Genomic DNA, 10,763 nt, shown 5'->3' on the forward strand with positions numbered 1-10,763 from the left:
TTCTTTAGCTATAATTCAATCTGAAAACAAAACCATAAAGCTTCATTGCAGGTAACACTGTGTCGGAGAAGTGTGAACAAAATTGGCTGGAAGTTGGCAAAGTCATAGATGTTGGCAAAGTCTACCTCCAAGCCTCTGCTCCAGTGAAGACGGGAAAATACTTGACAATTATCAATGCTTTTACCTATAAACTAAACAATCAATAATTCTGGGTGAACCTTAGCATAATTAAGGCTGTGATGAGACAGGGATAAACTATGCAGAAATAAGTGATATCACTAAGAAAATAAATACTTACCATAAAAGATACACTATGCATCTGCAGCATTATTTTGCACAGTTTGTGACAGTAAGAGGATCCAAGCAACTTCTAACCACAAGGATAGTCACGATCTTGCAAGTTTAATAGACATGTAGAAGTGTGAAGAGATATTATGGGTGAAAATCCATCAGAGATAGGATTCTTTCTAAAGAACAAGCTAACTAGGTAAGGGCTTACAAGCCCCTACCTAACTATAAATCATGGCAGAGCGCACACAGGTTTGTTAGAGTGCATTGAAAGAGAAGTATGAATGAATGCAGGGAAAAATGTAAAAACAAAGTTAAGATAAAAGTGAGTATCACTGAACTTGGTATTTCAGACAAGATTTTTTTTAAGTCATTTATAACAGTAGTTTAGCTATTAAATGCTACATCTAAATGCTTGCAATCACTAGGTTTGCAGTTGATAACAAGTCTAAATAAATATAAGTGTTATGCCCCTCACCCTCAAGTCTCAGTTAATGTATGATAGCACAGTGGTGCTCAAGACTATCTGTTGACTGTAAGGGTCTAACTTTCAGATCAACACAGACTAGCAAAGACAGAGAAAATTAAGCTACACTGTTGTTCTAAGCCTTCTAATGAAGTGTTGGACAATTAAGAGCGTCACCAATCAATAAATGCTGAAAACCACTGCTATAGTAAAATAAAATGTCTGCTGGGAATACACAGAAAGCATGGAGGTTTCTTCCCAGCAGAGCTAGTGAAAGAACAAACACACTCAGCAGTTTCATCTTATTTGGTACTTTCATGTCTCAGCCACCTTCCCAGCACACATCCTCTCCCCATCACAATAATCTATCAATATTCTAAAAACCAGTAGCACAAGTTTTCATATGCCTTACCTTGCAATCTATTACAATCTATATCCACACCTTGCAATCTATTACAGCGATGTAGTTGCTTCCTAGGTTACATAGCCAAATCTGTACACCAAAAGCAAACAAACTTCTATCACCTGTTTAGCACAAGCTTATCCCGTTCTGATGATCCTCTTCCTTCAGGAGATTCCCCCCCTGCTTTAACAAGTGGTACATGCCCAATATACAGCAAGTAGCCACAGCTCAGTCAAAAAAAAGCAAAAGCCAGGGGCTCAAATTCTAACAGCTCCAGGACAAAAAGCCTCACAGAAGGAGAGGTCCTCATGGAAAGACCTAAAACCAGAAGTGTTCTGCATGTACATATCCATAAAGCCAACACAAGCTATGACACCGTTACCATTCTTCTTTTATTCTGCCTTAAAGTTTAGCACAAAATGTTTATCTAAGCTCCTTGCCACAAGTTACACAGATTAGTTTTCAGACTGAGTAATGAAAAGAACTCGCATACTCCTTTGTTCAAAGGGGTATTTCCAAAGACAAGTGACACCTATTTTTAAGTTTCTAAAAGGATATGGATTTAGAGGTTTAAAGACTTTAAGGAACCTATGCCAAATCCTCAATGCTGTATCCATTTATTATCAACTGAAATACAATACATGGATATAGCCGAAAGACAATAATCTAGGCAATCTGAGCAGAGCAAGAGCACTAAAATAAACTGAAGAAACACCGATTATTTTTTCTATTTTTGCCTACAACAAAAATCTTTTACATTTTGATGAAACCAACTGATTACAGCTTTTCCCACGTTAATGTTCCATGCATATAACGAATATGAGAATTTTAATATTAAAAAATGGGGTGAATTAAGTGCGTATGAAGGGATTTGACTTCCCAGTTACTGTGAAGTTGGGCCCAGAAACAGGGAAGGTAACACGCTCTGGACAGTTAAATAGGTTCCAAGAAATACTAAATTCATTGTTACAGTGAATTGTTGGGTCTTTTGTTCCTTTTGTACTCAGGTATAGTAAGTCAATGAAAAGTTGCTGAAAGGCCCAGACAGATTAGATCTATTCCAGATGAATTATTGATAGAGATGTAATTGAATGGAATAAAGTAAGTACATCCACCTCTAATTCCACTATCTAAAAAATAAACCTGGCGTCACTTTCAAGAAGTCCCACAATTAATTTTAGGGCATTAGTCATTACAAGTTTGCATTTTTTCAAAAGCAACAGACTCTTGGCCCTCCCTAAGCAGAGATCATAAACGAGAAAGACTGTAATTTTTACAGTTTGCTTATACAGCAGAAGTAGGCATATTTCATGGTCTTCCTGTGTTAGAAACAGCCCGCCAAGAATACTAAATTTGCTCTTGTCCATATAGAAGTTTTGGTTAAGTAGGTTCAAAACACAGGGGTTTTTGTGTAAACTGAGATTTAGTCTGGCAAAAGCACCACCTACATTACCCCTATAAAAAGGCCTTAGCATCATTTTAACACGTCTTGGAGTCTGGTGAGACATTGAAAACATGACTTAATATCTTCACAGAAAAAAGAAAAGCACTAAGTTCTGAAAATGGTTCCTTCCTTCACAAAATGAAGTATTTTCAGTGGTCTAAAGTAGAAACAAGCATCCCCCAAATATAACTGTAAGCAGACCTATACAGAAAAAAACCTATGAAAGCTAGAGACAGTATGCTAAATCCGTGCTATCCAAAATATAATTTTTGTTTCGGTGAGCTGAAACAGAAAAAAGTCCCCTCATTTTTCTTCAGAAAAGTACACTGAATAAATTCTAATTTCAGTGCTCACTTGGAATTTCCTTTAATCTCTGTTTTTCCCTAAAAAGCATAGAGAAAAATCAGCTTAGGCTGTTCCAAGACTGGCTCTGTAAACTGTCTCATCTTTTGGAGACCACATCACTACAAATTACATAGGCAATTACTGTAGCAAAGCCTGTTCATGTGCCATTCTAAAAATACTTATTTACTTCACAGGCAAAAAAGTTTGTCTCTTCATATGGAAGATTTTGGTAGCTACTGTAGTTTGGCCTTTTATAAATACAGTAGAAGGGGCTACAGGAACTCAGATACTCCAAATCTCCTCTTTATGGGCAAAAATGTCCTTAAAGATCTGTCCTTGAACTGTACTTGTTCCCTCAAAGTATGGGTGAAGTCAGCTTCTCCAGAACCTGAAGCACCAAGAAGATCAAAAGAAGTTTACCTCATGTTTAACAATACTGCAATCTCTCATTAGAAGTGTAACCACTAACAATTCCCAGATGGATTTTTTTTTTTTTAAACACAATATTTATATTTTCCTCACCAATGTAAAATGTTCATTATTCTTTTTGCAGTGATAGCTTGTCAAATGTACTAGGTAAGAAGAAATAATTTTCTGCATAAACTTGATCTTAACTCTCATCAATACATAAACTTACATTTCTGGTGTGCTGTCTAAGTGTTCAAGGTTCAACGTGTACTGTAGAAAAAACCTCTCCTGAAGAACGGATATGCCTTGTCAAAATGATAATGTGGATGAGGGTTACACTCTCTCAGATGATCCCAAGAATCCAAAGGCAAGAAACGTAGCTCTCCATCCTGCTGTAGTTCCTGTGTATCAAAAATGGAATGGTCAGACATCAAAGTAAGCAAATATCAGTATGCCCTGTAAGCTTGCCTAATCTTCGTGACATCCTAGAAAAATAGTTTTCATTAAATCAATAAGACTATTCCTAGTTAGTAATAAAAACAGAACAAAAAAAGTTCAAAGATTACTTCTGGACTGAGGGCAAGCACTTCCAAGTGTGTCAGCTTGTTATGACATTTACAGATTGAAAATATACTAAGGACATATTCACCTGTGTATTGTCATGATTTGCAACTAATCTTTCTACTCGTTCAACTGTAAGTGTGCAGAGTCTCCTTTTGGCTTAGCCTGCTGCACAATTGCTTTTAAAGAAAGCATTTGCTGTGAATTGCTGTGTGAAGTGTGTTCAGAATCTGACAATACAGCAAAGACCTAAAATAACAACACACTGTTAGATATGCACTCAATAGGACTGAGATTCTAACTGCAGCAGCTACATGGCAGCATATCTGAGATCTAGAAATCCATACAGGAAAGGAGGTAAGGTACAGGGACCAAGGAACAGGGAGAACACGTATGAAGAGATCGGGAAGATACAGAACTACTTCTAAAAAAACCATAGCATAGTAGTTAAAGTAACTTCAACCCCTCGTACAGACCCACTAAACGAGGAGCCAAGGAACAGAGACAAAAGAACAGTATGTGTTATAAACGGATGAAATGGCAGGTTAGCCATAGGATCTCATGTGTAATATACCCAAAAGTATTTAATGATAATAAAGAGGAAAAAACATCATCCAGTCTTGGAACACTGGATTGGCTGTGTTACACTCTGTTCAGTTTCTGAAGGGAGACAGATGCAGGTGGTTCTTCAAATGCAAACTTTGAGAAAGTATGAAAATACTTTTTAAATATTGAACAGAAAGGTACGTTCTTCCTACCCCTGGAATCTACTGACATGTTGCATTATTCTGTTCATATATTCAGCTCATTATTTAATAGTGCTCATCACTTAGGCAAAGGTGTACATGCTTGCATGCAGTACAGAAATGCTGTCAGTTACAGGAAGTAGAACTATCTCCAAGTGCAGTTATATCAACATTGCTTAAACACACTACAGTACTACCAGAGACCCTTCCTCTCTACGTTGGGATCTATTACACTGACATTCAAGTGTTTAAAAGTTCCTGCCCTCGGGGTCTTGCCGTCCTGGTTCAGGGCAAATAAGAATGGAAACATGTGGTAACAACATACAACCATCTTCAGAAACACATGGCATTATCTGTCATTCATCCAGTTATTAATTACTGGTCTGTAGGTATGACAGCAGAAGCTAGTTTTTGTTACTGCTTTGAAGGAACAGATACTCATTTTCACACTGCTGAGTTTCTTTAAAACCCATGGAAAGTCATGAAAGCAGAAGGCCTCACTGCTGAGTTTCTTTAAAACCCATGGAAAGTCATGAAAGCAGAAGGCCTCCTTGTTAAAAGACACAAGCTTTTAAGTTTAAGTTTAAAGAGCAAACTGTAATAGAATATGAAAGAAGTCCTGTGACTTTTGCTTACTCCAGACAGATGTTAAAAAAAAAGGTTACTAGAAACAAGCTAAAGCTTTCCATAAGCAGTCACCAAAATCTGACTTCAGATGAGAGGCCAAGCCCTCCAAATCCTCTCAAATTCAGCTCCTTTCGTACCCCATATGACACCCTGATTACAAAACTGGGTTACAAGATTATTAATTAGCTTTTTAACTAGACAGACTTGATAACTCACTTCTAACTTGTTCCCTACCGCAGCCACTGACATTAGTCTCTCCTTTATCCAGCCACTATTTCCCAAAACACATGGAAACGTGGTGTTTCTGAAGCCTCTACCCAGGCTTTAAAAAAAAACTGTACATGTGCATTATCTTTACTTGGTTTTGTTTTCAAGTCCTAAAGACTAAATCAGGATTTTCTTAAAGGGAAACAAAACCATCCAACGTTCAAAAACGAAAAAAAAAAAAACCCCATGATTTTAAAAAAATAACAACATTAACTATAAAAAGAAATAGGAAAAATAGAGGTTCTAGTGTTAGCTACAAAAAAGATATGAGAAAATAAGGTACAAAAATGAATTGAGGCTAATTAAAATGAGGCTCAAGGCGGGGAAGCAGGTAAACTTCTGCGGCATGAGCAAACTGGAGGATGTACTGGCAGGTAAGAGGTACTAAGAAGCAGCGGAGAACAGAGCAGCACACTGAATCACCGAGGCACAATTCCAAGCCCTGAAGGCTTGAGGATAACAAAGGACGTGACTGACAGCAGTTTTAATTTAGGGCATCACTGCAGGAATGGCCATTGCTTTATCACCCGCACTAGCCAGAGCTGAAGGGGCACGCATTCCGGGATTTTACTCTCCTTTTCCCTCTCCTTACCCACACGCACCTTCCGGTTCCCAAAGCAATTTGTGTAAATGAGTATCGAGTACAGTTCTGCTTTATGTTTATTTCTAGAAGGTGCTACTCATCAGCCTAATCGAAGGCCAGCTGCACGACGGATTGATATCCTCACCCAAGTATATCTCCCTGTAGGCCGCCAAGTCTGCAACCAGCTGAATTATCCAGAATTTCTCTTTCGTTTGAACTCTTAATACACCAAACTTCAATAAGGGGAAGAAAAAAAACAAACACAAACCCACACTCCTCTCGAAACCCCTCACAAAGTTCAGGTTAAACAGACAAAGCAATGGGAGAAGCGGAAGGCAGCGAGCACAGGCGGTGAGGGGGAGGAGGCGAGGGGGGCGCACCTCGTTTCCCGCTGAGGCGCCCGCCCCGCGCCCCGCCGTTTCCCGCGGGCCTGCGCGGCCCTCCCGGCCGCGGCGGGGAGCGGAGGGCGGGCCCGGCGGGAGGCGAGCCCCGCCACCGCCGCTCGGCAGAGTTCGCCGCCAGAAGCGCTCCCCGCCATCCCCCCCCCGGCCCCCCGGCCCGGCCCGGCCCGGCCCGGCCCGGCCGCACTCACCGCGGCCGCCCGCTGCTGCTTCAGAGCCAGGCGTTCGCGCCGCTCTCGGTTTGAATATCACCGACGCCCAAAGAGCCCGCTTCCCATTGGTCGGAACGGCTCACGGGGCAGGGGAGGAGGAGAGCGCTGATTGGCCGGAAGAGAGAAAAACAGCGGAGCCCGCTTGCCTATTGGAGGGGGGCCGCGGCAGCAGCGCCGCTATCCATAACAGTCATGGCGCTTCCCGGGAACGCGAGGGGGCTTGTGCGCAGGCGCGTTGTGGTGGGCGGGCGGCCGGGCCGTTAGCCGCCTCTGCGCCTGAGGGAGCGACGGGAGGCCGGCGCGGTGGGCCGTGGTCTGCAGCCCGCGGGGTTGGAGGGAGGCCGCTGCGCTGCTCTGCAGGGCAGAGGCGGCGCCTGGCTGCCCGGCTGGCGTGGCGGGAGCGCAGGAGGGCCTTTCCTCGGCGGCGGCGGCGGGTGTGTCCCGCTGGGCCGGCTTACCCCGGGCCGCGCTTCCCTGAGGGGTTTTGCGGAGCGGGAAGGGGAGGCGGCCGGTTCCCCGGCGGGCCGGGGCGGTGGCATGGCGTCCGTCGGTATTCCCGTTCCCGCTGGGGGCAGAGGGCAGCTTGAGCTGCCCGTGTTCGCTCGGAGCACAAGAACGAGATAGTGCGAACTTACTGGAAATAGATCTGTAAATATTTTCCCCTTTAAGCGATAAATGGTTATTTTTTTTGAGGCTTCATTTAGCGGTAACGGAACTGCAGGACTCTGTGTCCTGACCAGCTCCTTAAGCTTACGTCTTTCCTCTGCCTTTTTCTCGGGCGGATTTTTCATAAGATGGTGCCTTACCTGCAGCTTGCATAAGGCTGCTGAAAGCAGCTGTCTCTCAGCTGTCCCTTGCTTCCTGGGGTTGGATTATAGTACTGCAAATGCACCAAGTAGAACAGTTCAGCCTCTGTCAGTTTACATTCTGGCTGTGCCTATTGATTAGTGGTCTTTGTAGCAGGTGTGGTTCTGTTGGTCATAATTTCAAGGTTGTTAATGCTATAAAAAAGTGAAGTATGTATATATGCCTTATTAAATTGATAGGTTACTAATGATTAGCTTTCCGTAGACACCACACATGATGTGTTAGTGATACCTAAACTGGCCTTTCACTGAAATTTATCTCACTCATCTTTATCCATTTAGAATTTAAGTATCTCGTCTAATCCGGTGATACAAGCTCACTCTACAGTCACGGGAAAGAGGCATTTCAAGAGAGAAATTCAATCCAAACACTTGCTTTAGAACATAATGGATCATCCCATGGAGGTCTCAGAGTTTCTGTACTAAGTACAGAGCAATTCTAGCTTCTAGCTATGTAAGATGAAGCGAAATGATTTTTTTTTTTCTACAATGCCTTACTCCTCCTTGCATATACACTTTTTTTTTTGTGTGTGATGGTTTTGTTGTTGTGCTGGAGCTCTCATGTTCCTTCAGAATCCGATTCCAGTGAAAATTTTTTAAAGATGCATCACATGTTGCATGAATCTGCTCAGTATCTGTTTTCACTTCAGGGACATAGTCATAATTTATTTTATTAGCGGGAGTTTTGATGAGGTCAAAGGAGAAGAGAGTTTTATTCTAGTGAGTGAATAATGCTGTAAGGAGTTGAAAGACGAACCAAAATAAACGCAAGAAAGAAGATAGGGTACAGCTCTGAAAAAAGCAGCGAAGAGAGAAAAGGGTTAAAGCAAGACAAAAAAAAAAAGGAAAAAACAAAGCACCCCCCTTTTAGTATTCCTCAACAAATAAAATTTGTGTGGTGTTTGCATTGTTGGTAGAGCCATCATTTATTTGCTTATAAATGCTTATGTTTGTTATTCATTATGAAGTCATAGATCTACAGGGAATTTAAGAAGTATACCAGCTGAAGTCTCCACCTAAAGGTGGTTCCGGTTTGAATGACAAAAGTGATGTGTGAATCACAAAAACAAGGACAAGACTGCATGACAAGCGAAAGAGAGGTCAGTCTTTGTAATGAGTTGCAATCAGGGGAGTCCTGTTTCATTATTCTGATCATGTGGTAAGCTTTTGTACCAGTTTGGATGATGGTATTGCAAATCCAAATGTAGCAAGGGCACAACTGAGTCATAAAGGAGTTTTCAAACGTTGATAAAATCTTTATACTACAGTGGTGTTTTCTGCAAATGTATATAGGAGAAAGGCCGCCTTCTTGTAACTGAAAATCTGGCAGCTGCTAGCCCATCCTCTCGAGTTGGTGTTTGAGGTTTAACATCTCTAATACGATGGGCTGATCTAGAAGAGAAGAGGTGTTAGCTCATTGGTTATAGCTGACGACCAACATTCAGTGTAGCTGCTTTGGTGGACAGTGCATTTGGAGAAAGCTCTCTGTGGTATTTTCATGGATGCCTTTTACTGAGAGTATCTGGACTGTTCCTGACTGCTGATGCATTGCTACAACCTGTGGGTGTCCACAAGAAGCAAACAAATGTTTTCGATGGCAGAGTCACCTCAACGACTGAGAATTTGTTCTGAAAATAATAAGCAAGTAATTAACAAACCATTAAGATTTTCAGCAGCAAGAATAATCACCAGATGTCCAGTGTTCCCACTCCTCCTAGGTGTTATGTTTCCATGACATACCACTTGTTTGTCGCTACTGACTGCTTTGAGATTTATGTGTAATTTTTTTTGGTTTTAATGAAGAGAAATAGAGAATAGTTAGTTATATCAGTGGCTCTTGTCCCATGGTGTTTCATCATTTGTGAATGATGATGCTTTGTGACTGGACTTTGAAAATAATCTTTTTTATTATGGTGATGGACACGTTCGATCACTAAAATAATGAGAACCGTTGTACCTGGGCTTCTTTTTGTTGTCTGATGCCATTGCTGAAAGTCTGTAAAATGCACAGATGTGCACACACACAAAATACTGATTTAGAAACTGGCTAATCAACAGATTCCAAAAAGAAAATGTCAGTGAGAAGTGTTCAAGCTGTTCATTTCAGAAGGATACCTCAGGGATTGGCTCGAACCGTGATGTATTTTGAGTATTATATTGGTGACACAGTGGTTAGCATAAAATGGCTGCCAATAGACTTGATATAAAGGTGGTGTTAAGGCAGCAGGCAAATGATGGGGCTGTTGACTAGGTCCTGGCCTGAAGTTAAGCTGACCAAGGGAAATCTAGTGAACGTGACGTGAGAGATTGCTGAACATTAATAACTTCGTGAGAAGCTGATGAAAGCTACAGATCATGCCGTGAAAGGTGGCTGGATCTCATGTGGCTATGGGGGAGTTACGTGAGGAGTAGCCAGACTTCACGGGTATTTGACAGGGAGTACCTTGGAAAGGGCATCTTTTGTGAAGTGTAATCTTACAACACTAAGAGCACCAACATAACCACATTGTAAGTATGAGATCGCTTAGGTAATGGTACCAGACACACCAGATTTGAATACAGATTTGACAAAACTGGATGAACAGAGAAAAAGGAATTAAGGGTCACGTTCTTATTTGGGAGGAGACTGAGACAGAGAAAGGGAGGCACAAGGTTGGTGATGAAGAGCTGAGAAGCAGAAAAAGAGGTGATAAGCTCTGGATGGAAATGCATATATCTTCCTGCTTTTGACAATTAAGGTTTACAGTAAAATATGTTGAGCATAACTTACTCTGATCAATAGTGGCGCTACTACATGAACATTTCTTAAGCTGTGCAAAGAAGAGATCAGGCTGGACAATCGAATGATCCTTTCCACCATGAACTCCGTGAATGCACAGGACTCAGGAGAGACATACCCTTGGTGTTCAAGAATCGACCAGCATTCTCTATCACTTAGAAAGTATGGGTCTCATGTTACGTAGTTTCTTTCCTTCAGATCTGTTCACAGCATCTGCTTCCTGGGGAATTGAAGAAATCATTTCTGATGAATCTTCTTACTGCTTGTCTGTGTTTCTTATTCTCCCTCTTTCTACTCGCTCTTTGGTCTCTTTCAGGTTTGCTGCTTAAGGAATACTGGTCTCAAATAATACTCAAAATCCATCAGA

General features: G+C 41.6%; 1 protein-coding gene across 1 annotated transcript in view; it reads right to left on the minus strand.

Annotated features, from left to right (window-relative positions):
* TTK (TTK protein kinase) overlaps positions 1-6,809 on the minus strand; it is a 52,506-nt gene extending 45,697 nt beyond the window's left edge. Inside the window, exons 1-2 of the mRNA XM_075414462.1 lie at positions 6,731-6,809; positions 3,584-3,755 (exon numbers count right to left, since the gene is read on the minus strand). The gene's annotated coding sequence lies outside the window, so the exon portion shown is untranslated. The remainder of the gene's footprint in view (positions 1-3,583; positions 3,756-6,730) is intronic.
* Between the last annotated feature and the right edge of the window lie 3,954 nt (positions 6,810-10,763).

The sequence above is a fragment of the Opisthocomus hoazin genome, chromosome 2, assembly GCF_030867145.1.
Source record: "Opisthocomus hoazin isolate bOpiHoa1 chromosome 2, bOpiHoa1.hap1, whole genome shotgun sequence".
NCBI classification, from domain to species: domain Eukaryota; kingdom Metazoa; phylum Chordata; class Aves; order Opisthocomiformes; family Opisthocomidae; genus Opisthocomus; species Opisthocomus hoazin.